Raw genomic sequence first — 26,934 nt, 5'->3', positions numbered from 1 at the left:
GTATTGCAATGCTAGGAAATAAGGCCTAGGGTTCATACTTTCGCTAGTGCAAGTTCCCTCAACAATAATAACATAATTGGATAACATAACTATCCCTCAACATGCAACAAAGAGTCACTCCAAAGTCACTAATAGCGGAGAACAAACGAAGAGATTATGGTAGGGTATGAAACCACCTCAAAGTTATTCTTTTCAATCAATCTGTTGGGCTATTCCTATAAGTGTCACAAACAGCCCTAGAGTTCGTACTAGAATAACACCTTAAGACACAAATCAACCAAAACCCTAATGTCACCTAGATACTCCAATGTCACCTCAAGTATCCATGGGTATGATTATACGATATGCATCACACAATCTCAAATTCATCTATTCAACCAACACAAAGGACCTCAAAGAGTGCCCCAAAGTTTCTACCAGAGAATCACGACGAAAACGTGTGCCAACCCCTATGCATAAGTTCATGGGCGGAACCCGCAAGTTGATCACCAAAACATACATCAAGTGAATCACGTGATATCCCATTGTCACCACAGATACGCACGGCAAGACATACATCAAGTGTTCTTGAATCTTTAAAGACTCAATCCGATAAGATAACTTCAAAGGGGAAACTCAATCCATTACAAGAGAGTAGAGGGGGAGAAGAAACATAAGATCCAACTATAATAGCAAAGCTCGCGATACATCAAGATTGTGCCAAATCAAGAACACGAGAGAGAGAGAGAGAGAGAGAGAGAGAGAGAGAGAGAGATCAAACACATAGCTACTAGTACATACCCTCAGCCCCAAGGGAGAACTACTCCATCCTCGTCATGGAGAGCACTGGGATGATGAAGATGGCCACCGGAGAGGGATTTGCCCCTCCGGCAGGGTGCCGAAACGGGTCTAGATTGGTTTTCGGTGGCTACGGAGGCTTCTGGCGGCGGAACTCCCGATCTATTGTGCTCCCGAATGTTTTTAGGGTATATGGAAATATATGGGCGGAAGAAGTACGTCAGGGGGGCCATGAGGGGCCCACGAGGGTGGAGGGCGCGCTAGGGGGGTGGGAGCGCCCCCCTACCTCGTGGCTCCCTCGTTTCTTTCCTGACATGCACTCCAAGTCTTTTGGGTTTCTTCTGGTCCAAAGATAACTTCCGTGAAGTTTTAGGTCAATTGGACTCTGTTTGATTTTCCTTTTCTGCGATACTCTGAAACAAGGAAAAAATAGAAACTGGCACTGGGCTCTGGGTTAATAGGTTAGTCCCAAAAATAATATAAAAGTGTATAATAAAGCCCATAAACATCCAAAACAGAAGATAATATAGCATGGAGCAATCAAAAATTATAGATACGTTGGAGACGTATCAGCATCCCCAAGCTTAATCCGTGCTCTTCCTCGAGGAGGTAAATGATAAAAACAGAATTTTTTATGCGGAGTGCTACTTGGCATAATTACAATGTAATTCTTCTTAATTGTGGTATGAATATTCACATCCGAAAGATTCAAGAAAAAAGTTCATATTGACATAAAAACAATAATACTTCAAGCATACTAACTAAGCAATTATGTCCTCTCAAAATAACATGGCCAAAGAAAGTTCATCCCTACAAAATCATATAGTTTAGTCATGCTCCATTTTCGTCACACAAGAATGCTCTCATCATGCACAACCCCGATGAAAAGCCAAGCAATTGTTTCATACTTTAGTAATCTCAAAACTATAAACTTTCACGCAATACATGAGCGCGAGCCATGGACATAGCACTATGGGTGGAATAGAATATGATGATGGGGGGTATGTGGAGAAGACAAAAAAGGAGAAAGTATCACATCAACGAGGCTAATCAATGAGCTATGGGGATGCCCATCGATTGATGTTAATGCAAGGAGTAGGGATTGCCATGCAACGGATGCACTAGAGCTATAAATGTATGAAAGCTCAACAAAAGAAACTAAGTGGGTGTGCATCCAACTTGCTTGCTCACGAAGACCTAGGGCACTTGAGGTGGCCCATTGTTGGAATATACAAGCCAAGTTCTATAATGCAAAATTCCCACTAGTATATGAAAGTGACAAAACAAGAGACTCTCTATCATGAGGATTATGGTGCTACTTTGAAGCACAAGTGTGGCAAAGGATAGTAGCATTGTCCCTTCTCTATTTTTCTCTCATTTTTTTGGGCCTTCTCTTTTTTATGGCCTTTCTATTTTTTTGGGCCTTCTCTTTTTTTTAATTCCTCACTTGGGACAATGCTCTAGGAAATGATGATCATCACACTTCTATTTATTTACAACTCAATGATACAACTCGATACTAGAACAAAGTATGACTCTATATGAATGCCTCTAGCGGTGTACCGGGATTGCAATGAACCAAGAGTGACATGTATGAAATAATTATGAACGATGGCTTTGCCACAAATACTATGTAAACTACATGATCATGCTAAGCAATATGACAATGATGAATATGTCATGATAAACGGAACGGTGGAAAGTTTGTCGGAGTAAGTGACCACGGGTAGCCTAGCCGGCTCCTCCTGGCCTTTCTGAAAAAATTACGAGCCGATCCGGCTCTCAAGAATCCAAGACATGGGGCCGCCTTCCCCTGGCCAGCTGTCTCCCAGGCCGGCTATTGGAAGGCGGCCCGATTTCAGCCCTCATGAAGAAAGCCGCGGGAGGGCCGGCTCCGAGGAGCCGGCTGCGAGAAGGCCGACTCCAAGGAGCCGGCTCCCATAAAGCGGTCAAGACCGTACCCTCAAAGTCTGCATCCACATAATGGCGATGTGGCGGGGCGTGGCTACAGTGAAGCCTACCACCCCCGAATCCCGGAGCGCGCCTGGCACAGTGCGCCTTACGGGTGGCCATGACCCGTCCGGTGCAGCACTGTTACCACGTTGACCCTGATGTCATCCACGACGGGCTACCAGTACGGCCCATGGGCGGTGGGCCCCTTCGGGCAGAGAGACACCCGAAGGCAGCCTGGCCTCTCCAAGTCGGTCCAAGACGGAGCCGGCTCTCTCCAGCCGGCTTGCCACCCCCTCGAAGAAGACGCCCCATTAAGGAGACAAGACGCGGTGAGGCTACAGTGGTCACCCGCCGGACGACAGCACTGTAGCCACGCTTACCTCGGCGAAGCCCTCGTCACCAAGATTGAGGAACAGTAACCAGCCACCGACAAGGCCCTGGACAGTGGGGCCCGCCTGTCGACCTAGGAGCCGGCAGCCGGCGGGACCCACCAGTCGGCGGGCCCTAGCAGTCGGTGCAGAAGCCGGAGAGCGAAGACATAGATGGCTGGGCCCCACGCCTAGCCGGATTACCATTGTACCCCCGGGGTAGGCATATATAAACCCCTTTGGGACACCCATGCCAAGGAGATCGATCCCTGCTAGTTTTAGACACCACGTAGGGAGAAGAAGAGAGCAAGCAGAGCCCTTCTTCCTCCTCTCGCCAGACAGCTCAAGGAGCACCGTGTAGCTACTTGTTCATCTAGTGATCATGCGGAGACCCCGCAGAGCAGCAGTAGGGGTGTTATATCCACGGAGAGCCCCGAAGCTGGGTAAGATTTGCCGGTGTGCATGTCTTTGCCTCATCCCGTTTCCAGACACCGGTGATGTTTTACTGGCTCCCACAATGATAAGCCACCCGTTGGCATATGTCGCACCTACCACCCGACATTTGGCGCCCACCGTGCGGCCAGGTGCACCGTCGTCCGGAGACCTGTTGTGGACGGGAACCCTCTTCCTCCACCGCGAGCGTAGCCAGCCTGGCACGCCCGATGGCGCTTGCCACGACGCGCTGCATGGCATCACCAACGCCTGTGCAGCGAGCAGCCTTGCTGATCTCCTCGACAAGACCCTCATCTCCGACGAGCTCGCTTCCGACGCGGGCACCGACCACCTCGTCAAACTCCTCGGCCGGCTCCATGTCTCCGGCGAGCCTGATGTGGACTTGGAGTCGGTTGGCTCCACCGATCCGATGCTTGTCGACTCCGACAGGGCCTCATTCGACACCTTCCCCACCAACATTACGATCTACAATGACCCGCTTCCCCGAGCCGATGGCTGCGACGCTGTCACCACCGAGGTGATGGTCATCGGCCACGACGGCGCTGTTGACGAGAGCGCCCACGACACCTCGCACGCGGCGGTCCACGACTTGTCCATCCCCCTCCCGGCCGATGCCTACGCTGAAGCACTGCAGGCTCGCCGCCTCGCCCTCCTCGCGGAGGGCCGGAAGTTGGTTTCCATGAGACGCCTCGCTGAGGCCCACCGACGCAAGGCCAACCGCGCCGCCTTTGGCACGCCGCCCCCAGGCGGGCCCAGCCGGGTCAGTGTTGTCAGACAGCGCGGCGCTGTCATTGCCGACACGTTAGGAGTCGACCGCCCAGTCTACGCCACTCCACTCGAGAACCTGCGCGCCGCCCAGGTGGCCGTAGATGAGCTAGACGGACTGGGGGCCGAAGAACTCCCCCACATGACCCGACGCATCCAGCAGCTGATCGATGCAGCCGCACAGCGGCACGAAGCCGACGCCCGCGTGGAAAGCCCTCCCCCGCGCCGAGATCACGGCGCGACGTCCCGGACGCCGACTGCGGGTAGAGACCGTGCGCGGCGCGAGAAAGAGCCGGCTGCCAGCCGAAGCCAAACCCGGATCTCCATCGAACGAGATGCAGAAGGCCACCCTCGGGCCATGGAGTGGCGGGGCAACCCGCCTCCGCCTCGGCCCCGTGGAGAGAGATATCCCACCCCGCTGCCTGTTGCGCATCCGACTCTCAGCGGCCGGCTAGGTCGCCGCGAAGGAGTTGGCGAGAACGACGCCCGCCATCGAATCGACCGCCTGGCGCGAACCCTGGCGCTGGAAGAAGAAGACGATGTCGGTCCGCCTTGCTTCGGCCCCCGCATCCGCGACTAGCCCTTTCCCAAAGGGTTCTCTCTCCCAAGAGACACACCCAAGTACAACGGCTCCGTGAAGCCGGAAGATTGGTTGATCGACTACTCCATGGCGGTTAGCATAGCCAACGGCAACCCGCGCATTGCCATGAAGTACGTGCCCCTCATGCTGCAAGGCACGGCGCGGACCTGGCTCAACAGCCTCAAACCACGCAGCATCAACAGCTGGCTAGATTTCACAGAAGCTTTCGTCCGCAACTTCACCAGCACCTACAAGCGGGCTCCCAAGCCCAGACAGCTCTCCTTGTGCGTACAAGGCCCCGCCGAGTCCACTCGCGACTACCTCACGCGTTGGGCCGAGCTCCGCAACTCTTGCGAAGGGGTGCACGAGGTGCAAGCCATAGAATACTTCACTGCCGGGTGCCGAGAAGGCACCCTCCTCAAGCACAAGCTTCTCTGCGACGAGCCGACTACACTCGACGAGCTTCTGGACATAGCGGACAAGTACGCCACCGCCGACTCCTCAATGAAGATCAAGCTCCGGGTAGACGCGTCCGGAAAAGTACTCGACCCGGCGCCCAAGACGCCGGCTGGGGATTCCGGTCGACGCCCACACTCGAACGACCACAAGCGCAAGGGCCCGGTGCCGCCCTCCACCAGTCGGCAGGTGGCCACAGTCGAAGACAAGCAGCCCGAAGCGCGGCCCGCACCCAAGAAGCAGAGGGGCGGCAAGCCGGCTTGGCAGCCGGCCTTCTCCTACGAGCAGACTCTCGACGCCCCGTGCAAGTTCCACAGCGGCGCGAAGCCGTCCAACCACACGACCCGAAAGTGCCACTGGCTCACCCGAATCTCTAAAGGCGAAGGGCTCGCGCAGCCGCCGGCCGCTCGGCCCGCAGTCGGAGCCATGCACGATGAGTTCCCCGACGAGCATGCCGCCTATATCATCTTTACAAGCCAGCCCGAAGACCGGCGCAGCAAACGCCGAGAGAACCAGGAAGTCACCATGGTTGCTGCCAACCCCGCCGAGCACATGCACTGGTCAGAAAAACCTATCAGCTGGAGCCGGGCCGACCACCCAGAGGTGATGCCATCTCCCGGCTCTTATGCGTTGGTTCTGGATGCCACCCTTGCAACGGACAGACGCGCCGCCCGCTTCTCCCGTGTGTTGATAGACGGCGGGAGCAGCATCAACATCTTGTACCGCGACACCCTGGAGAAGCTGAACGTCAAGACAAAGCAACTCATGCCTACTCGGACAGTGTTCCATGGCATCGTACCCGGCCTGTCCTGCGCCCCCATTGGCAAGATCAAGATTGATGTACTTTTTGGGGACAAGGAGCATTTCCGCCGGGAAGCGATCTGGTTTGAAGTGGTGGACCTGGAGAGCCCTTACCACGCATTGCTTGGCCGACCTGCCTTGGCCAAATTCATGGCAGTTCCCCACTATGCATACCTCAAGATGAAGATACCAAGCACCAAAGGCATCATCACCGTAGCCGGCGATTACAAGAAGTCCTCTGAGTGCGCAGCAGCCAACAGCCGGCTGGCCGAGTCCCTTGTGATTGCCGAAGAAAAGAAGATGTTGGACCGAGTCGTGGCCATAGCCGGCAAGCAGTCGGCCTTGTCCCCCGATCCCAAGGAGCATGATGCTCAAGGATCTTTCCAGCCGGCCAAGGAGACGAAGAAGATACCTCTTGACCCCGAGCGCCCAGAGAGGTTTGCCGTCATCGGGGCAAACCTAAACAGCAAATAGAAAGGCGAGCTCGCCGATTTCCTCCATGAGAATCGGGACATCTTTGCATGGTCCCCCAAGGACATGCCGGGCGTTCCGAAGGAATTTGCCGAGCACAAACTACACGTCCGAGAAGACGCAAAGCCAGTCAAACAACCCCTCTGCCGACTGTCGGAGGAGAAAACGCGGGATTGTGGGAGAGGAGATAGCCCGGCTTCTGGCAGCTGGCTTCATTATGGAAGTTTTCTTTCCAGAGTGGCTCGCCAACCCGGTCCTCGTGCTAAAGAAAAACAACGAGTGGCGCATGTGTATAGACTACACGAGCCTCAACAAGGCCTACCCCAAAGATCCTTTTGCCCTGCCAAGGATTGACTAAGTGATAGACTCCACGGCCGGATGCGAGCTGTTGAGTTTCTTGGATGCTTACTCAGGGTATCACAAGATAAAGTTAAATCCGGCAGACCGCCTGAAGACCGCCTTCATCACCCCATTTGGAGCCTTTTGCTACCTGACTATGACATTCGGCTTGAGAAATTCCGGTGCCACTTTTCAGCGTTGCATGCAGAAGTGCCTCCTCAAGCAACTCGACAGAAATGCCCATGTCTACGTAGACGACATTGTGGTGAAGACGGAGAAGCGCGGCACCTTGCTAGAAGACCTCAAGGAAACATTTGAGAACCTACGCCGGTTCCAAATCAAGCTTAACCCCGAGAAATGCATGTTCGGAGTGCCAGTCGGCCAGCTCCTAGGCTTCCTGGTCTCCGAACGCGGCATCGAATGCAACCCAGTAAAGATCAAGGCCATTGAGAGAATGGCGATTCCCACCAAGCTTCGAGACATCCAGAAGTTCACCAGGTGCTTGGCCTCCCTAAACTGCTTCATCAACCGGCTCGGAGAGAAAGCTCTCCCCCTCTACCGCCTCATGAAGAAGACCACTCACTTCGAGTGGAATGACCAAGCTGACCAAGCTTTCCACAAACTGAAGAAGATGCTGGCCACACCGCCAGTCCTGGCAGCGCCGACTGAGAAAGAGCCCATGCTCCTCTACATTGCCGCCACCAGCCGGGTGGTCAGTACCGTCATCGTAGTCCAACGCCCAGAAGAAGGCCGAGCCCAGCCGGTCCAGAGGCCGGTGTACTATTTGAGCGAGGTGATGTCTACCTCGAAGCAGAACTACCCGCACTACCAGAAGATGTGCTACGGTGCGTACTTCGCCGCCAAGAAGCTGAAGCCCTACTTCCAAGAGCATCCCGTCACGGTTGTATGCACCGCCCCGCTGGCCGAGATCATAGGCAGCCGGGATGCATCCGGCCGGGTGGCGAAATGGGCCATCGAGCTGGCCCCTTACGCGATCTTCTACCAGCATCGCACCGCCATCAAATCCCAAGCATTGGCCAACTTCCTCGTCGACTGGGCCGAGACCCAGTACCTGCCGCCGGCTCCCGACTCCACTCATTGGCGCATGCACTTCGATGGGTCCAAGATGCGCACCGGCTTGGTAGCCGGCATCGTCCTCACCTCTCCCAAAGGCGACAAGCTCAGATACACGCTGCAAATCCACTTTGCCACCTCCAACAATGTAGCCGAGTACGAGGCGCTCATACACGAGCTCCGGCTTGCCAAAGAGCTCGGCATTCGCCGGATCCTATGTTATGGCGACTCGGACTTGGTGGTCCAGCAATCATCCGGCGATTGGGACGCCAAGGACGCAAATATGGCAAGCTACCGCTTCCTCGTTCAGTAGATCAGTGGGTATTTTGAAGGATGCGAGTTCCTCCACGTACCGCGAGCCGACAACGAGCCAGCTGATGCTCTGGCTCATATAGGCTCCACCCGGCAAGCAATACCAACCGGCGTCTCTCTACAACGCCTCCTCAAGCTGTCTATCAAGCCGTCTCCAGAGTCCGATTCCATCTTCGTGCCGCCTGACCCCGACGTGGCCGGGTCCGGCTCGAAGAACCAAGTAGGTGGCCCGGGGACTTCGATAGTCGGCCAGGGGGTATCAGCAGGCGGCTCGGGGACTTCTGTAGTTACGCCCAACCCGGGGACTGCCTCACCCGGCTCGGGGACTGCGGTAGTCGGCCCGGAGACTACACCAACACAACAGGCGGCGGCCGACTCCAGCATTTCACCGCCCAGCCCGCCCGCCCTGGTCGCAGTAGCCGTTTTGGCAATAGAAGAAGTCGCAACTCCGTCATGGGCTCAATCCATCCTCAACTTCCTAATAAACCAAGATCTGCCGGCTGACGAAGTAGAGGCAAGACAAGTCCAACACCGAGCCGGAGCATACACAATCGTCAACAGAGAGCTCGTCAAGCGCAGTGTCACTGGAGTCCTCCAGCGATGCGTCGAGCAAGAGAAGGGCATTGCAATCCTCAGAGACATCCACCAAGGAGAATGCGTCCATCATGCGGCCTCAAGATCACTCGTCGCCAAAGCCTTCCGCCATGGTTTCTTTTGGCCGACTGCTTTGGATGACGCCAAGGAGTTAGTTAAACATTGCAAAGGGTGCCAACTCTTCAGCTCCAAGCAACACATGCCGGCTTCAGCACTCAAGACCATTCCCCTCACTTGGCCCTTCACCGTTTGGGGATTGGACATGGTGGGCCCATTCAAGACGGCGCGCGGCGGCATGACACATCTGCTTGTCGCTGTGGACAAATTCACCAAATGGATTGAAGCAAAGACGATCAAGAAGCTGAATGGGCCGACTGCCGTCACATTTACCGCAGATATAACAACTCGGTACGGCGTGCCACACAGCATCATCACCGACAATGGCACAAATTTCGCCAAGGGAGCCTTGGCACGTTTCTGCGCGACGCAAGGCATCCGGTTGGATCTAGCATCCGTCGCCCACCCGCAGTCAAACGGCCAGGTCGAGCGAGCCAACGGCCTCATCCTTTCCGGCATCAAACCCCGACTGATCGTACCACTGGAGCGTTCAGCCGGCTGTTGGCTCGATGAGCTGCCGGCTGTCCTCTGGAGTCTGCGCACTACACCAAACAAGTCAACCGGCTTCACCCCTTTCTTCCTCGTGTATGGTGCCGAGGCGGTCATCCCAACTGACATCGAGTTCGACTCGCCTCGGGTAACCATGTACGCGGAAGCGGAGGCCAAGGAAGCACGAGAAGACGGCGTCGACCTACTAGAAGAAGGCCGGCTGTTATCCCTCAGCCGGTCCGCCATCTATCAGCAGGGCCTGCGCCGCTACCACAGCCAGAAGGTCAAGCCAAGATCCTTCCAAGAGGGAGGGGCCCTTCGTCATCAGCAGAGCCTTAGGCAACGACTCCTACTACCTGATCGACGCGCAGAAGCCAAAGGCACGAAAGAGAGACGACTCCGGCAAGGAGTCGGAACGACCATGGAACGCCAACCTCCTCCGAAGGTTTTACAGCTGAAATGCAGTATGTATCACGCTAACTTTTGTACTAAGTACGAGACAATAGGGCCCCCAAGGAGAGCTCGGGGACTGCCATCTTTTGTCTATAAATGAAAAGTATCATGCTTATGGCCTTGTCATTGCATTCACTTTTCTCCGCCCGCACCGGGTTCGACTAGTCGGCCCGGGGACTGGCCGCCTGGAGTTATATTAGAAGTTCTACCCGCAGTCAGACAAGTAGTGTGCCGGCTCCCAAGCTTTCTCTTGCCAAAAGTCGTAGTTCGAAGAACCGGCTGTCCGACTGGCAAGAGTTAAGGGCAGGAACGGGCACCCACACGTAAAACGGCTAGGGACTAATGGACTAATATAACTAAAGCCGGTTTTTCTCGCACCGCCGACCGGCTACCAGAGTAGCCGGCCGGCCGGCTTCCATTCACCTCGCTCCAATCTAAGAAATCTCGAGTACTTGCCTTCCCAGAAGGGGAAGGCGGCAAAGGAAACAGCCTAAGGATAAAAAGCATACGTGAATGGAAACCAAACATGCACACGATAATATTTACATAAAAGACCTTCAAAAGGCCAGCATTCAACATAGTTTGGATACACCCCCAGTGCGTGGAACTGCGGAAGCTTAATAAAATTGTTCAAAAGGCAACAAGCAGGAAAAAACATGGACGGCAGATTAAGCCGGTGGAGCGACTGACGAGCCGGGCAGGTCGGTGGAGACGGCAGTGCCGGCTGGAGGAGTGGCCGGCTGGCGAACCACGGCATGATCACCGCCTCCCGCAGAAGGCACGCTTGCGCGCGCCTCGTTGCTGGAGGCACGGTCAGGCTGAGGCTGGCTGGCTGTTCCACCGGCCGGCTCGACGTCTTTGCTTTCCTCTCCTTCGTCGTCTTCTACTTCGTCGCTGGAGGCGATCTCTTCTGCCGAGTCTTCACCCGCCGCCGGGTCCAGCCCGAACCACTCCTCCGGCTGGGCAACGCTGTCATCATTAATCTCGGGAGCGAAGACGCTGATGTCAGTACACTCGGCGATTGTCGATGCGTGCTGAGCGATAGCCGGCCGCACCTCCGCTAGCTCTTCGTCGGCCTCCAGCCGCCAGGTGCGCAGCTGGTCCAGGTTCAGCCCCGGATACCAAGCTCGGACGAACTCCAGCGCCCGCCCAGCTCCAAGCCGGGCCACTGACGCCTTCCAGGCCTCGAAGCGGCCAACTGCAACCTCCAGCCAGTCGACAGTCCGACTCGGGTGCGGGGAATCATCTCGCTTGGCCAGAGGGCGGCCAACACCTGCGCTCCGGCGCGCTGGAGGCGGCGGAGCATACGATGAGCCGGCTGCAGCTGCGCTCGGACCGCCAAGAGTTGCTCTTCGAGCGACCGACTCGCGTCCGGCACGACTTCAGCCCCCGCCTGCCGGCGCGCTTCGCGATGGGCCTCGATGGTTTGGGCAGCGAAGACGGAGTAGCCAGGAAAGTAGTCTGCACAGAGAATAAAAAGCAGCTCAAGTCAGAACACAAGTCAGGCGGCAAGGGGCAGGCAAGGAGCGAGGAAAGCGGCTTACCGTCGATCAAATCCTCAATACGGCCGAAGCCTTCATTCAGCACTTGCCTAGTCTCAGCCCAGCCCGCCGCTTCAGTCTCGAACTCGGACTTCAGGGCGGTTCGTTATCCTGCGCCTTCTTCAGAGCCGCCTTGTGGCTCTCCTCCTGGTCAGCCAGCTTCTTGGCCAGGCGGTCACGCTCCAGGACCAAGGCGTCGTACTCGGTTTCCTTGGCGCGAAGGGCGGCCTGCGCCTCGCTGAGCTGCCTCCTTAAGTCGGCATTGGCTTCTGCAAGCACGAAAGACAAAAGAAAAACCAGTAAGGTGAAGTCGTCAGGAAAGATCTGACCTGAATGCTCAGCAGTCGGCCCGAATCTCGGGGACTACACCCAGTGGGTGCGCTGACGCGCCCCCATAGGAGATGAACGTAACCAAGTACGTACTCTGGCTGCTGATCAGGTCTTCGGTTCTCTGACCCAGCTCCTGAGCCTGGGAGTTGAAGGCGGCAGCGCGGAGGTTATGATACTCCTGGAAGATTAGACAGGAGGCGAGAATAAGGTAGTCGTCAAGGAAGATCCGATCCGACTACTCAGCAGTCGGCCCGAATCTCGGGGACTACACCCAGTGGGTGCGCTGACGCGCCCCCACGGAAGAAATCAAGAGAACAAAGCAACCAAAGATAGAAGACTCACCCGAATGACGACCCGCGTCGCAAGGAACTCCTGGGTGTATTGCTGCAGCGAGGCGGCTTGGGCCTGAGGCCGGTTCCAAATCTCTTGGGCCGCCACATTTAGCTCGCCCGTCCCGCCGCTGGGAGTCCACTCGGACGTGCCGGTGCTGGCCGCCTCCAAGGCCTCCGCCGTCCGGCTGGCACCCGTAGCTCAGTGCGGCTCCGGCGCAGCGGTGCCTCCCCCTACGCGCTGGCGCATTGCCGGCTGCACCTCGAGGCCGGCTCCTGCTCCCGGCTCACCCCCAGCCGGCTGCTCTGGCACCGCAGCCGACTGGCTGCCTTGGCCCGCTCCGGTTGGCGCTGCCGGCGGCGCCCTCTCCACGAAGATCATGGAGTCCTCCCTTCGCTCCATCACCGGCGGTTCTTGGTCGACCTCCTCCAGCGGAGGCACAGGAATGTTGGGGGCCACGGCGCGGAGGGGAATGGCTAGCAGCGGGGGCTGGTTATGCGAAGCCTCCGCCTCCATCTCCGCAGCTGTCGCCTCCGCCCGGGCCTTGGCTGCTGCATCGACCTGCTCCTTCGTCGCCTGGGCGGCCCTTCGCTCCGTCGCCTCCAGCTCCTCCCGCACCTCTCGTGTGTTCCGCTCCGTGGCCTCCCTGAGGTCGGCGCGGGGATCCACGCGGCGGGAGCCTGAAGACCCCCCAGTCGGCCCGACTACGGAGCCGCTCGGACCCCGCTCAAGGGAAAGCGGCGCCCTGTCCGGCGAGCAAAGAAAGGTTTAGAAGAGTTTTCAATCGTAAAGAACAACAAAAAATATGTATCCAAGCATTCGACGACTTAGGCGGAGATCGCTTGCGGCTGCTTCACCGCCTTGCGGAAGCGGGCCGCCTTCACGGCTGCCTCATCTCGCTTGGTCGCCGTTGTGGAAGCCTTGGACTTCTTCGGCCAGCTGCCGAAGAGGATCAACACGGCCCGGCGCTTCTGGGCGCCACCGCCAGCAGCCGGCACGGCGGACGAGCTCACACCTTGATGATTAGGCGCCGGCTGGCGGCGCGGGGTGACTTCGACCTCGGCATCATCCGGCCAGTCCTCGAAGCCGGCCGTGAGCCCCGCGCCTCCGGCCTCGTCTCTTTCCCCCACGATGGCGTCTTCCATGGCGGCCGCTCCCAAGTCCGGGTCGTCGGCGTTGTCCATCGTGCGGTCAGGAACGAGCTGGCGCTCTACCCCTGCGGCCCCGGTCGTCGGCGGGAGGAGAGGGTTCTGCAAAAGGCAAACCAATTGATCAAAGAGTCGGCTATCATGAGGCCGGCTACAAATAGGAAGAAAAGAAGAAAGAACTTACGACGGGCGGAGGGTTGGCGCGAGAGTACGGCCCCTTGCCGTACCGCCAATCCTCGGCGAGCTTGCAGTTGGAGATATAGTTCACCATGTAGGAGACATCTGCATGAGGCATCTCCCTGGTGCTCAGCCGGCTTGGGTCGAAGCAGCCGCTCATCTGACAAACCATGTGAGGCCGGCTTTGGAGGGGAAGAACCTGGCGCTCCATGAAGGCGGCCACCAAGTCAGCTCCAGATAGGCCCTCCGACTGGATCATCACCCGAAGCCGGGAGACGGCTGCGTTCCTGGCCTGAGACAACGACCTGGCCCGGTAGCTCCACGAAGGTCGCTTCCCAGCCGGCGGGACGGCTTCATAAGCCGGCAGGTTGACGTAGTCGCCTTGCTGCGCGACATTCTTCACGTAAAAGTATGACTTCTGCCAGAGCTTCACCGACTGGATCAGTGGGATGGGTGGGAACGGGTTGTTCTCGCTTGCCCGCCTCATGGCGATAAAAGCTCTGCAAGGGGAGGGCACGCCCGCGACGACGGTGTCGAGCTTGCTTTGGAAGAATTCCGCCCAGAGATCGAGCGTGGGGAGGACCCCGAGGAAGCCTTCGCACAGCATGACGAAGGCCGACAGCAGCATCACCGCGTTGGGCGTGAGGTGATGCGGCTAGAGGTTGTAGAATTCGAGGAAGGCCCGGAGGAACCCGCTCGCCGGAAGGCTGAAGCCGCACAGGCAGTGCGAGCTGAAGATCACCCGCTCGTCCTCCTCCGGTGCTGGCGAAATCTCCTTCTCCGGCGCTAGACGAACCCGAACGAAGTCCTCGTCGGGCAGGCGTCACGTCTGGCAGAGGAACGTGACGTGGTCCTCGTGGACGTTGGATCCATCCCACGAGCTTGACAGCGCCATGGGGCAGCGCGGCGAGAAGCAAGACGATGCGGCGGCGGAGCGGCACGACAAAGAGTTACTGCGGCGGCAGGAAGGAGAAGAAGGAAGATGAGAGGGGGCGGAGTGAAAGAGAGCGTGCGAGCCTCTGCCGCTCCCCCTCCTCCCCCTACTTATAGACCGCGTAGCGGAGCCGAGGAGGCGTGGCGTGGGGGAACGTGGGGATCAACTGTGCCCACTCCCCCACGTCCCGCGAATATTACGCCCTAATGGCGTAATAAAATCGCTGCGGGAAGGCGAGCGGTCCGCATGGGCCGCAGAAGATCCACACTCGGGCCAAGGCCTAGTACTGGCGGGCTCGGGCCTGTGGCGGCGTCCCGTCACGCGCGCGCACCGGCAGGGTTTCCTTGCCACGTGGCCCGCGGGATGGCCTGCGGACAGCTCGAAGGTCGACCGCGTCCCCGCCTACGAGAAACGGAGCTTTTCCAAAGACGGCGCGCACAAGCAAAGCCGGCCCCTCAGGATAGGAAGCTGACCAAGCTTCTTGTCCCTTTGTCAGCCTCGAAGCTCGCTCAGCTTCGGGGACTACTGTCGGAGTAAGTGACCACGGGTAGCCTAGCCGGCTCCCCCTACCCTTTCTAAAAAAATTACGAGCCGATCCGGCTCTCAAGAATCCAAGACATGGGGCCGCCTTCCCCTGGCCGGCTGTCTCCCAGGCCGGCTATTGGAAGGCGGCCCGATTTCAGCCCTCATGAAGAAAGCCGCGGGAGGGCCGGCTCCGAGGAGCCGGCCGCGAGAAGGCCGACTCCAAGGAGCCGGCTCCCATAAAGCGGTCAAGACCGTACCCTCGAAGTCTGCATCCACATAACAACGATGTGGCGGGGTGTGGCTACAGTGAAGCCTGCCACCCCCGAATCCCGGAGCGCGTCTGGCACAGTGCATCGTACGGGTGGCCATGACCCGTCCGACGCAACACTGTTGCCACGTTGACCCTGATGTCATCCACGACGGGCTACCAGTACGGCCCACGGGCGGTGGGCCTCTTCGGGCAGAGAGACATCCGAAGGCGGCCTGGCCTCCCCCAGTCGGCCCAAGACGGAGCCAGCTCTCTCCAGCCGGCTTGCCACCCCGTTGAAGAAGACGCCTCATTAAGGAGACAAGACGCGGTGAGGCTACAGTGGTCACCCGCCGGACGGCAGCACTGTAGCCACGCTTACCTCGGTGAAGCCCTCGTCACCAAGATTGAGCAACAGTAACCAGCCACCGACAAAGGCCCTGGACAGTGGGGCCCGCCTGTCGACCCAGGAGCCGGCAACCGGCGGGACCCACCAGTCGGCGGGCCCCAGCAGTCGGCGCAGAAGCCGAAGAGCGAAGACACAGACGGCTGGGCCCCACGCCTAGCCGGATTACCATTGTACCCCCGGGGGTAGGCATATATAAACCCCCCGGGACACCCATGCCAAGGAGATCGATCCCTGGTAGTTTTAGACACCACGTAGGGAGAAGAAGAGAGCAAGCAGAGCCCTTCTTCCTCCTCTCGCCAAACAGCTCAAGGAGCACCGTGTAGCTACTTGTTCATCTAGTGATCATGCGGAGACCCCGCAGAGCAGCAGTAGGGGTGTTATCTCCATGGAGAGCCCCGAAGCTGGGTAAGATTCACCGGCGTGCATGTCTTCACCTCATCCCGTTTCCAGGCACCAGCGATGTTTTACTGGCTCCCACAATGATAAGCCACCCATTGGCATATGTCGCACCTACCACCCGACAAAGTTGCATGGCAATATATCTCGGAATGGCTATGGAAATGCCATAATAGGTAGGTATGGTGGCTATTTTGAGGAAGATATAAGGAGGTTTATGTGTGAAAGAGTGTATCATATCACGGGGTTTGGATGCACTGGCGAAGTTTGCACCAACTCTCAATGTGAGAAAGGGCAATGCACGGTATCGAAGAGTCTAGCAATGATGGAAGGGTGAGAGTGCGTATAATCCATGGACTCAACACTAGTCATAAAGAACTGACATACTTATTGCAAAAATCTACAAGTCATCGAAAACCTCGGCACTACGCTCATGCTCCTAGGGGGATAGATTGGTAGGAAAAGACCATCGCTCGTCCCCGACCGCCACTCATAAGGAGGACAATCAAATAACACCTCATGTTTCAAATTTGTTACATAACGTTTACCATACGTGCATGCTACGGGACTTGCAAACTTCAACACAAGCATTTCTCAATTTCACAACTACTCAACTAGCACGACTCTTATATTATTACCTCCATATCTCAAAACAATCATCAAGCATCAAACTTCTCTTAGTATTCAAAACACTCATAAGAAAAATTTACTAATCTTGAATACCTAGCATATTAGGATTTTAAGCAAATTACCATGCTATTTAAGACTCTCAAAATAATCTAAGTGAAGCATGAGAGTTCATCTATTTCTTCAAAATAAAACTACCGCCATGCTCTAAAAGATATAAGTGAAGCACTAGAGCAAATGACAAACTACTCCGAAAGATATAAGTGAAGCTCAATGAGTAGTTGAATAATTATGCAACTATGTGAAGACTCTCTCTCATTTAATAATTTCAGATCTTGATAATTTATTCAAACAGCAAGCAAAGAAAAATAAAATGACATCTAAGAATAGCAAACATCATGTGAAGAAGCAAAAACTTAGGATCAACCGATACTAACCGATAGTTGTTGAAGAAGAAAGGTGGGATGCCAACCGGGGCATCCCCAAGCTTAGACGCTTGAGACTTCTTCAAATATTATCTTGGGATGCCTTGGGCATCCCCAAGCTTGAGCTTTTGTGTCTCCTTAATTCCTCTCATATCACGGTCTCCCTAAATCTCGAAAGCTTCGTCCACACAAAACTCAACAAGGACTCGTGAGATAAGTTAGTATAACACATTGCAAAAACCTTATCATAGTCTACTGTAGCAAATCACAAAAATTATTATTCAACATTGCATACTAAATGCCTTTGCATATTTAATAGTCCTATCCTCAAATAGAATCATTAAAGAAGCAAACATATGTAAACAATGCAAACATAACAGCAATCTGCCTAAACAGGACAGTCTGTAAAGAATACAACAACATCCATACTTCCCTAGCTCCAAAAATTATGAAAGAACATTCCCACTGTAGTAAATTTATCAGAGCTTAATATGCAAAAGGTTTCAACATTTTATCACATTCTGACTTTTCTAGGGAATTATTGCAATAGCGGTAAACTTTCTGTTTTCAAACAGTGATACGTCTCCAATGTATCTACTTTTCCAAACACTTTTGCCCTTGTTTTGGACTCTAACTTGCATGATTTGAATGGAACTAACCCGGACTGACGCTGTTTTCAGCAGAATTACCATGGTGTTATTTATGTGCAGGAGCAAATGTTCTCGGAATTACCTAAAACTTCACGGAGTCACTTTTCAGAAAATAAGAAAAATACCTGCCAAAGATGAAGGCCAGGGGGCCCACCGTCTCTCCACGAGGGTGGAGGGTGCACCTGCCCCCCTAGGGCGTGCCCCCCTACCTCGTGGGCCCCCTGTTGCCTCTCCGACTCCAACTCCACCTCCATATATTGAGTTTTGGGGAGAAAAAAATCAGGGAGAAGAAATCATCGCATTTTAGGATATGGAGCCGCTGCCAAGCCCTAAAACCTCTCGGGAGGGCTGATCTGGAGTCCGTTCGGGGCTCCGAAGAGGGGAATCCGTCGCCATCGTCATCATCAACCATCCTCCATCACCAATTTCATGATGCTAACCGCCGTGCGTGAGTAATTCCATCGTAGCCTTGCTGGACGGTGATGGGTTGGATGGGATCTATCATGTAATCGAGTTAGTTTTGTTAGGGTTTGATCCCTAGTGTCCACTATGTTCTAAGATTGATGTTGCTATGACTTTGCTATGCTTAATGCTTGTCACTAGGGCCCGAGTGCCATGATTTCAGATCTGAACCTATTATGTTTTCATCAATATATGAGTGTTCTTGATCCTATCTTGCAAGTCTATAGTCACCTATTATGTGTTATGATCCGTAAAACCCGAAGTGACAATAATCGGGATACTTATCGGTGATGACCGTAGTTTGAGGAGTTCATGTATTCACTATGTGTTAATGCTTTGTTCCGGTTCTCTATTAAAAGGAGGCCTTAATATCCCTTTGTTTCCGTAAGGACCCCGCTGCCACGGGAGGGTAGGACAAAAGATGTCATGCAAGTTCTTTTCCATACGCACGTATGACTATATTCGGAATGCATGCCTACATTATATCAATGAACTGGAGCTAGTTCTGTGTCACCCTAGGTTATGACTGTTACATGATGAACCGCATCCGGCATAATTCTCCATCACTGATCCATTGCCTACGAGCTTTCCATATATTGTTCTTCGCTTATTTACTTTCCCGTTGCTATTGCTATCATCACTACAAAATACCAAAAATATTACTTTTACTATTTTACCTTTTGCTACCGGTATCACCACTATCATATTACTTTGCTACTAAACACTTTGCTGCAGATATTAAGTTTCCAGGTGTGGTTGAATTGACAACTCAGCTGCTAATACTTGAGAATATTCTTTGGCTCCCCTTGTGTCGAATCAATAAATTTGGGTTGAATACTCTACCCTCAAAAACTGTTGCGATCCCCTATACTTGTGGGTTATCAAGACTATTTTCTGGCGCCGTTGCCAGGGAGCATAGCTCTATTATTTGAGTCACTTGGGATATATATCTGCTTATCATTATGAAGAACTTGAGAGATCCAAAAACCAAGATTTGTCCCTCAACTACGAGGGGAGGTAAGGAACTGCCATCTAGCTCTGCACTTGATTCACCTTCTGTTATGAGTAAGTTTGCGACACCTACACCTGCTTCTGCTATTCGTTCTGATATGTCGCATGTTATTGATGATGCCACTTCTGCTATGGATGATACTTATGATGAAACTACCTCTATGCCTGATACTACTATGCCACTTAGTGATTTTCTTGATGAACAACTTGCTAGGGCTAGAGAGATTGAAAATATTGAATCTGATGATACTGATGAAAGTGATGATGAAGAATCACTTGTTATTCCTAAGGGTTATGTCTTTGATCAAGAAGCTTCCTTAGCTATTTTAGCGTTCCAAAATAGAACTGAACTCAAAAGATTATTAGCTAAATGGAGTAAGCAATCTTTAAATGCTAGAATGAAACCTGACCCTGCTTTTGCTACTTCACCTATCTTTGTTACTGATAAGGATTATGAATTATCTGTTGATCCTGATGTAATTACTTTGGTTGAATCTGGTCCTTTTCATGGTTATGAATCTGAAACTGTTGTGGCACATCTTACTAAATTGAATGATATAGCCACCATGTTCACTAAAGATGAGAGAACTCGTTATTTTATATCCTTGAAATATTTCCGTTCTCATTACAGGGTGATGCTAAGATATGGTTTAATTCTCTTGATCCTAGTTGTGTGCGTAGTCCCCAGGATATGATTTATTACTTCTCTGCTAAATATTTCCCTGCTCATAAGAAACAAGCTGCTTTAAGGGATATATATATATAATTTTGTGCAAATTGAAGAAGAGAGTCTCCCACAAGCTTGGGGGAGGCTTCTCCAATTACTTAATGCTTTGCCTGATCATCCTCTTAAGAAAAATGAAATACTTGATATCTTTTATAATGGCCTAACCGATGCCTCCATAGATTACCTAGATAGTTGTGCTGGTTCTGTTTTCAGGGAAAGAACACCGGATGAAGCTGAAATTCTATTGAATAATATGTTGACAAATGAAAATAATTGGACACCTCCGGAGCCAATTCCTGAGCCTATTCCTAAACCAACTCCGAAGAAGAGGGGTATTCTATTTCTCAGTCCTGAAGATATGTAAGAGGCAAAGAAATCTATGAAAGAAAAGGTATTAAAGCTGAAGATGTTAAGAATTTACCTCCTATTGAAGAAATACATGGTCTTAATTTACCGCTTGTTGAAGAAACATATAATCTTAATCCATTACCTATTGAAGAAACTCATGGTCTTGATAACCTGACATAGGTAGTAAAGGTAAATTCTCTCTATAGATATGATCAAGCTAAAATCCCATTTACTAAATTTGCTAGCCCTTGCTTAGATGATTTCGATAAATTTATGGCTAAGCAAGAAGATTTTAATGCTTATTTTGGTAGACAATTGAAATACAATTAAAATATGCTTGAACACTTAGGAGATTATATGGCCAATGTTAAAGGTGAACTTAAACTTAATAGTAAACATGCTTCTATGGTTACCACTCAAGTAGAACAAGTACTTAAAGCTCAAAATGATTTGCTCAATGAATTGAATAGTAAAGATAATGATAATGCTGTTAGAGTGGCTACTAGAACTGGTAGAATGACTCAGGAACCTTTGTATCCTGAAGGCCACCCTAAGAGAATTGAGCAAGATTCTCAGAGAAATAATATAGATGTACCTAGTTCTTCTAAAAGGAAGAAAAATAAAAATGATAGGACTTTGCATGCTTCTAGTGATCCTATTGTTGAAACACCTGAGAATCCAAATGATATTTCTATTTCTGATGCTGAAACTCAATCTGGTAATGAACCTGAAACTAGTGGTAATGTTAATAATAATGTTCATAATGATGCTCAACCTAGTAATGATAATGACATAGAAATTGAACCTGCTGTTGATCTTGATAACCCACAATCAAAGAATCAATGTTATGATAAAAAATACTTTGTTGCTAGGAAACATGGTAAAGAAAGAGAACCATGGGTTTAGAAACCCATGCATTTTCCTCCTAAACCATCCAAGAAAAAGGATGATGAGGATTTTGAGCGCTTTGCTGAGATGATTAGACCTATCTTTTTGCGTATGCGATTAACTGATATGCTTAAAACCAATCCTTATGCTAAGTACAAGAAAGATGTTATTACAAATAAAAGAAAGATACCGGAAGCTGAAATTTCCACCATGCTTGCTAATTATACTTTTAAGGGTGGAATACCAAAGAAACTTGGAGATCCAGGAGTACCCACTATACCATGCTCCATTAAAAGAAACTATGTTAAAACTGCTTTATGTGATCTTGGAGCCGGTGTTAGTGTTATGCCTCTCTCTTTATATCGTAGACTTTATTTGAATAAGTTGACACCTACTGAAATATCTTTGCAAATGGCTGATAAATCAACTGCTATACCTGTCGGTATTTGTGAGGATGTGCCTGTTGTAGTTGCAAACGTTATTATTTTAACGGACTTTGTTATTCTTGATATTCCCGAGGACGATAGTATGTCTATTATTCTTGGAAAACCCTTTTTGAATACTGCAGGGGCTGTTATTAATTGCACTAAAGGCAATGTCACTTTTCATGTTAATGGTAACGAGCATACGATACACTTTCCGAGGAAACAACCTCAAGTTCATAGTATCAACTCTATTGGGAAAATGCCATCGATTATATTTGGAGGTTTTGAATTTCCTCTTCCTACTCTCAAGAAGAAATATGATATTCTTATTATTGGGGATGTGCATATCCCCGTTGAGGTAACATAGTGTTATTCGAAATTTCTCGTTCCATGTTATTCAGAATGAGTTCGTTAATAAGACTTGATCAACCTTGTTAGTGGATTCCTTTTGATGATCATGAGACGGATGAAACTAGAAGGCACAACCTTCTGTACCCCACTTTTACTTTCTATTATTTATATTAAATAAAAATAAATATTTTTCTGTCTATCATCTGATTATCCATGCAATATAAAAATATCTCGAAAATAAAAGTTCTCCAAATGCCCTGAAATTTAAATATGATTTTTTCTAGAATATTTGAGGATTTATGGAATTGAGAACACACCAGGGGGGTCAACCACCTGCCCACGAGGGTGGAGGGCGCGCCCACCCCTTTAGGGCACACCCCCTACCTCGTGGGCCCATGGTGGCCCTCCTCCACTTATTCCTGCACCCACACACTTCATCTTCCTCCCACAAACTCGAATATCCAGCTCAAGCACGAGTTCTAGCTCATCTTGCTGCCATTTTCGATCTCCTTGCTCAAAGCACCTCTCACAAAACTGCTTGGGGAGATTGTTCCTTGGTATGTGACTCCCCCATTGGTCCAATTAGTTTTTTTCTACTACTTTATTCATTGCAATTTTTTGCTGCTTAGGTGACCCTGTTCTTGAGCTTGCATGTCAAATTTATATGGTCAAAAGTAGTTTTGATGCATGATATAGGCCCTAGGCACTTGTAGGAGTAGTTGCTATCAATATTATTGAGTTTGGTTTACTTTTATTTTGAAGTTACTAAAAATATTTATAATTTTTCAGAGGAAGAAATATGCTTAGGAAAATGTTCCAAGGTGGTTCTTCAAGGAAGCAAGGACCCAGGCTTGCAATGCGTGATGCTGATGAAGAGCCACCAAGAGACGCTCCAGTGCGTCCTTGTGAATGGCCTTCTGAGAACTTTATGGATCGAACGGGAATTAAGGAAGAATTTAACGCATATTTGCGTAATGCTGATCTTGTGAGCTTCGAGGAAGAGAAGTGCAGCCAGTATCACTATCTCACCAGTACCTTTGTGAGGAGGTTTGAATTTTCAACTTCACGTAATTCTCCAACTGTCATGTTTGATCTTTATGATAAATCTTACACTATGGACTTAGAGGATTTTACCACTGCTTGCAAACTTCCACAATGGGGTAGTATAAGGGATCCTCGCAAATCTGAATTTTGAGATTTTCTTGCTAGAATAACTGTGGGAGAATCTAGGGATATAACACAAGCTACCATAGGGAGCATTCACTTTCCAGTTATACATTATTTTGCTCTCTTCATAGGTAGATGCATTAATGGTAAAGATGAGGCATGTCACATGTGTGTCCCTGACCTTAGTATTCTTCGGAGTGCTGTGTTAGGAGACAAATCTTATAATTTGGGAGCCATTGTTGCACGTAGGTTGCATCATAATAGACTTAATGGAGATTTCTTTGGTGGAATTTATGCAACCCGCATAGCTAATTTTCTTGGTGTATCCATACGCGAAGATGATATTGAATTACCTCCTTCTTATATAGATTTTAATGCTATGGTTCACCACCAGTTTGTCGAGAGGAAGGAATCACCTCTCCAGTATCGACTAATCTTTGACAGATGCCGTGCTGTCCGTCTTACTATCCCTGCTCCTGCCTTCTTTGATAATCAGGCAAGAGGAAGATATACTATTACCAGAGAGGAGGCAGATGAGTACGAGAGGAGAGAGGAGGCCGCTCGTCGCCACACTGCATCGCAGTACGACCCCCGGCTACTATTATGGATATCCACCAGGCCAGCCGTGGCCATAGACCAACTTAGGCCAAAAGCCTAAGCTTGGGGGAGTACGTATTTCCCATCGACATTACATTAATGTTCACACACTCATTGCTAGATGTCGGTGCTCATACTTTTTCATTGTATCATCCATGCTAGTTTATTTTCCTTTTTATGCTTTCTTCTTGTGTGTTTAATAAACCTTAAGAAAAACCAAAAAATTAGTTGTAGCTTTTAGTTAGTTTACTTTCCATGCTTGTAGTAGTAACTAAAAAGAAAACCCAAAAACATTTCATGTTCTTCTTTTCCTTGTTGGGAGCTTTCCTGTGTAAATAGTTTTACTTCTTTTCTTTTCTTTGGGGGTCGATAGGAGAAGACCATAATTAATTGTTGAAGTGGCTCTTATATGCATTATTGTTGATCTGACAAAAGAGCCCGTATTGCCTTGTCTTCTCCTGTTTATTGAATGCCTGCAGATTCCAGCTTAGTCCAATGCATGTGCACTATTATTATTATTCAGAACGTTCGGTCGTGCAAGTGAAAGGCAATTATGATGATATATGATGGACTGGCTGAGATGAGAAAAGCTGGTATGAACTCGACCTCTTTTGTTTTCGTAAATATGATTAGTTCATCGTTCCTGATTCAGCCTATTATGAATAAACATGTTTGCAATGACAACGAGAGATCATAGTTTCTTGTGCCATGCTTGATTAGCTATGAGTTATAATGGTTTACCTTGCGTGCCAACATGCTATTAAAATGGTTATGATGTGGTATGATAGGGTGGTATCCTCCTCTGAATGATTTAAGTGACTTGACTTGGCACATGTTCACACATGTAGTTGAAACAAAATCAACATAGCCTTCACGATATTTATGTTCATGGTGGATTATATCCTACTCATGCTTGCATTCGGTGTTGATTAATTTTAATGCATGTTCATGACTGTTGTCGCTCTCTAGCTGGTCGCTTCCTAGTCTTTTGCTAGCCTTCATCTGTACTAAGCGGGAATACTGCTTGTGCATCCAAATCCCTTAAACACCAAAGTTATTCCACATGAGTCCACTATACCTACCTAAATACGGCATCTACATGTCGCTCCAAGTAAATTTGTATGTGCCAAACTCTAAACCTTCAAATAAATATCATGTTTTGTATGCTCGAATAGCTCATGTATCAACTAGGGTTGTCCGTATCTTCCATGTTAGGTGGGTTATTCTCAAGAGGAGTGGACTCCGCTCCTCACTCGCTAGATAAATGGCTGGTCACCGGGATGCCCAGTCCCATGCTTTATACAAACTAAATCAAAATAATTGCAAACAAAACTCCCCCTGGGACTCTTGTTAGTTGGAGGCACTCGTTGTTTCAAGAAAGCCATGGATTGATGCTTGTTGGTGGAAAGGGGGAGTATAAACTTTACCATTCTGTTTGGGAACCGCCTATAATGTGTGTAGCATGGAAGATATCACCATCTCTTGGTTGTTATGTTGACAATGAAAGTATACCGCTCAAAATATTATTCACCTCTGTTTCAAAACCGAGCTCTGGCACCTCTACAAATCCTTGCTTCCCTCTGCAAAGGGCCTATCTATTTACTTTTATGCCGAGTCATCATCCTCTTATTAAAAAGCACCGGTTGGAGAGCACCGCTGTCATTTGCATTCATTACTGTTAGTTTACATTGAGTATGACTTGACTGGATCTCTTTTACCATGAATTACAATGTCTAGTCAGTCCTTGGTCTTTAAAGGTGCTCTACATTTATGTTTGGCGGTCTCAGAAAGGGCTAGCGAGATACCACCTTGTTATATCATATTATGATTGTTTTGAGGAAGTGTTGTCATCCGAGATTTATTATTATGCCTCGCTAGTTGATTATGCCATTGATATGAGTAAACTTGAGACCTATGCGTTATTGTGAATGTGGTTAGTTATAATCTTTGCTGAAAACTTGAATGCTGGCTTTACATATTTACAACAACAAGAGCAAACAGAGTTTGTAAAAGTTTTTCTTTATCACTTTCAGTTTATCAACTGAATTGCTTGAGGACAAGCAAAGGTTTAAGCTTAGGGGAGTTGATACGTCTCCAACATATCTACTTTTCCAAACACTTTTGCCCTTATTTTGGACTCTAACTTGCATGATTTGAATGGAACTAACTCGGACTGACGTTGTTTTCAGTAGAATTACCATGGTGTTATTTATGTGCAGGAGCAAACATTCTCGGAATGACCTGAAACTTCACGGAGTCACTTTTCAGAAAATAAGAAAAAATACCTGCCAAAGATGAAGGCCAGGGGGCCCACCGTCTCCCCATGAGGGTGGAGGGTGCGCCTGCCCCCCTAGGGCGCACCCCCCCTACCTCGTGGGCCCCTTGTTGCCTCTCCGACTCCAACTCCACCTCCATATATTGAGTTTCGGGGAGAAAAAAATCAGGGAGAAGAAATCATCGTGTTTTACGATACGGAGCCGCCGCCAAGCCCTAAAACCTCTCGGGAGGGCTGATCTGGAGTCCGTTCGGGGCTCCAAGAGAGGAATCCGTCATCATCGTCATCATCAACCATCCTCCATCACCAATTTCATGATGCTCACCGCCGTGCATGAGTAATTCCATCGTAGGCTTGCTGGACGGTGATGGGTTGGATGGGATCTATCATGTAATCGAGTTAGTTTTGTTAGGGTTTGATCCCTAGTGTCCACTATGTTGTGAGATTGATGTTGCTATGACTTTGCCATGCTTAATGCTTGTCACTAGGGCCCGAGTGCCATGATTTCAGATCTGAATCTATTATGTTTTCATCAATATATGAGTGTTCTTGATCCTATCTTGCAAGTCTATAGTCACCTATTATGTGTTATGATCCGTTAACCCCGAAGTGACAATAATCGGGATACTTACCGGTGATGACCGTAGTTTGAGGAGTTCATGTATTCACTATGTGTTAATGCTTTGTTCCGGTTCTCTATTAAAAGGAGGCCTTAATATCCCTTAGTTTTCGTAAGGACCCTGGTGCCACAGGAGGGTAGGACAAAAGATGTCATGCAAGTTCTTTTCCATAAGCACGTATGACTATATTCGGAATGCATGCCTACATTATACCAATCAACTGGAGCTAGTTCTGTGTCACCCTAGGTTATGACTGTTACATGATGAACCACATCTGGCATAATTCTCCATCACTGATCCATTGCCTACGAGCTTTCCATAT

This window comes from Triticum aestivum, chromosome 6A, assembly GCF_018294505.1.
Source record: "Triticum aestivum cultivar Chinese Spring chromosome 6A, IWGSC CS RefSeq v2.1, whole genome shotgun sequence".
Classification (NCBI taxonomy): Eukaryota; Viridiplantae; Streptophyta; class Magnoliopsida; order Poales; family Poaceae; genus Triticum; species Triticum aestivum.
Note: the sequence above shows the minus strand (reverse complement) of the source record.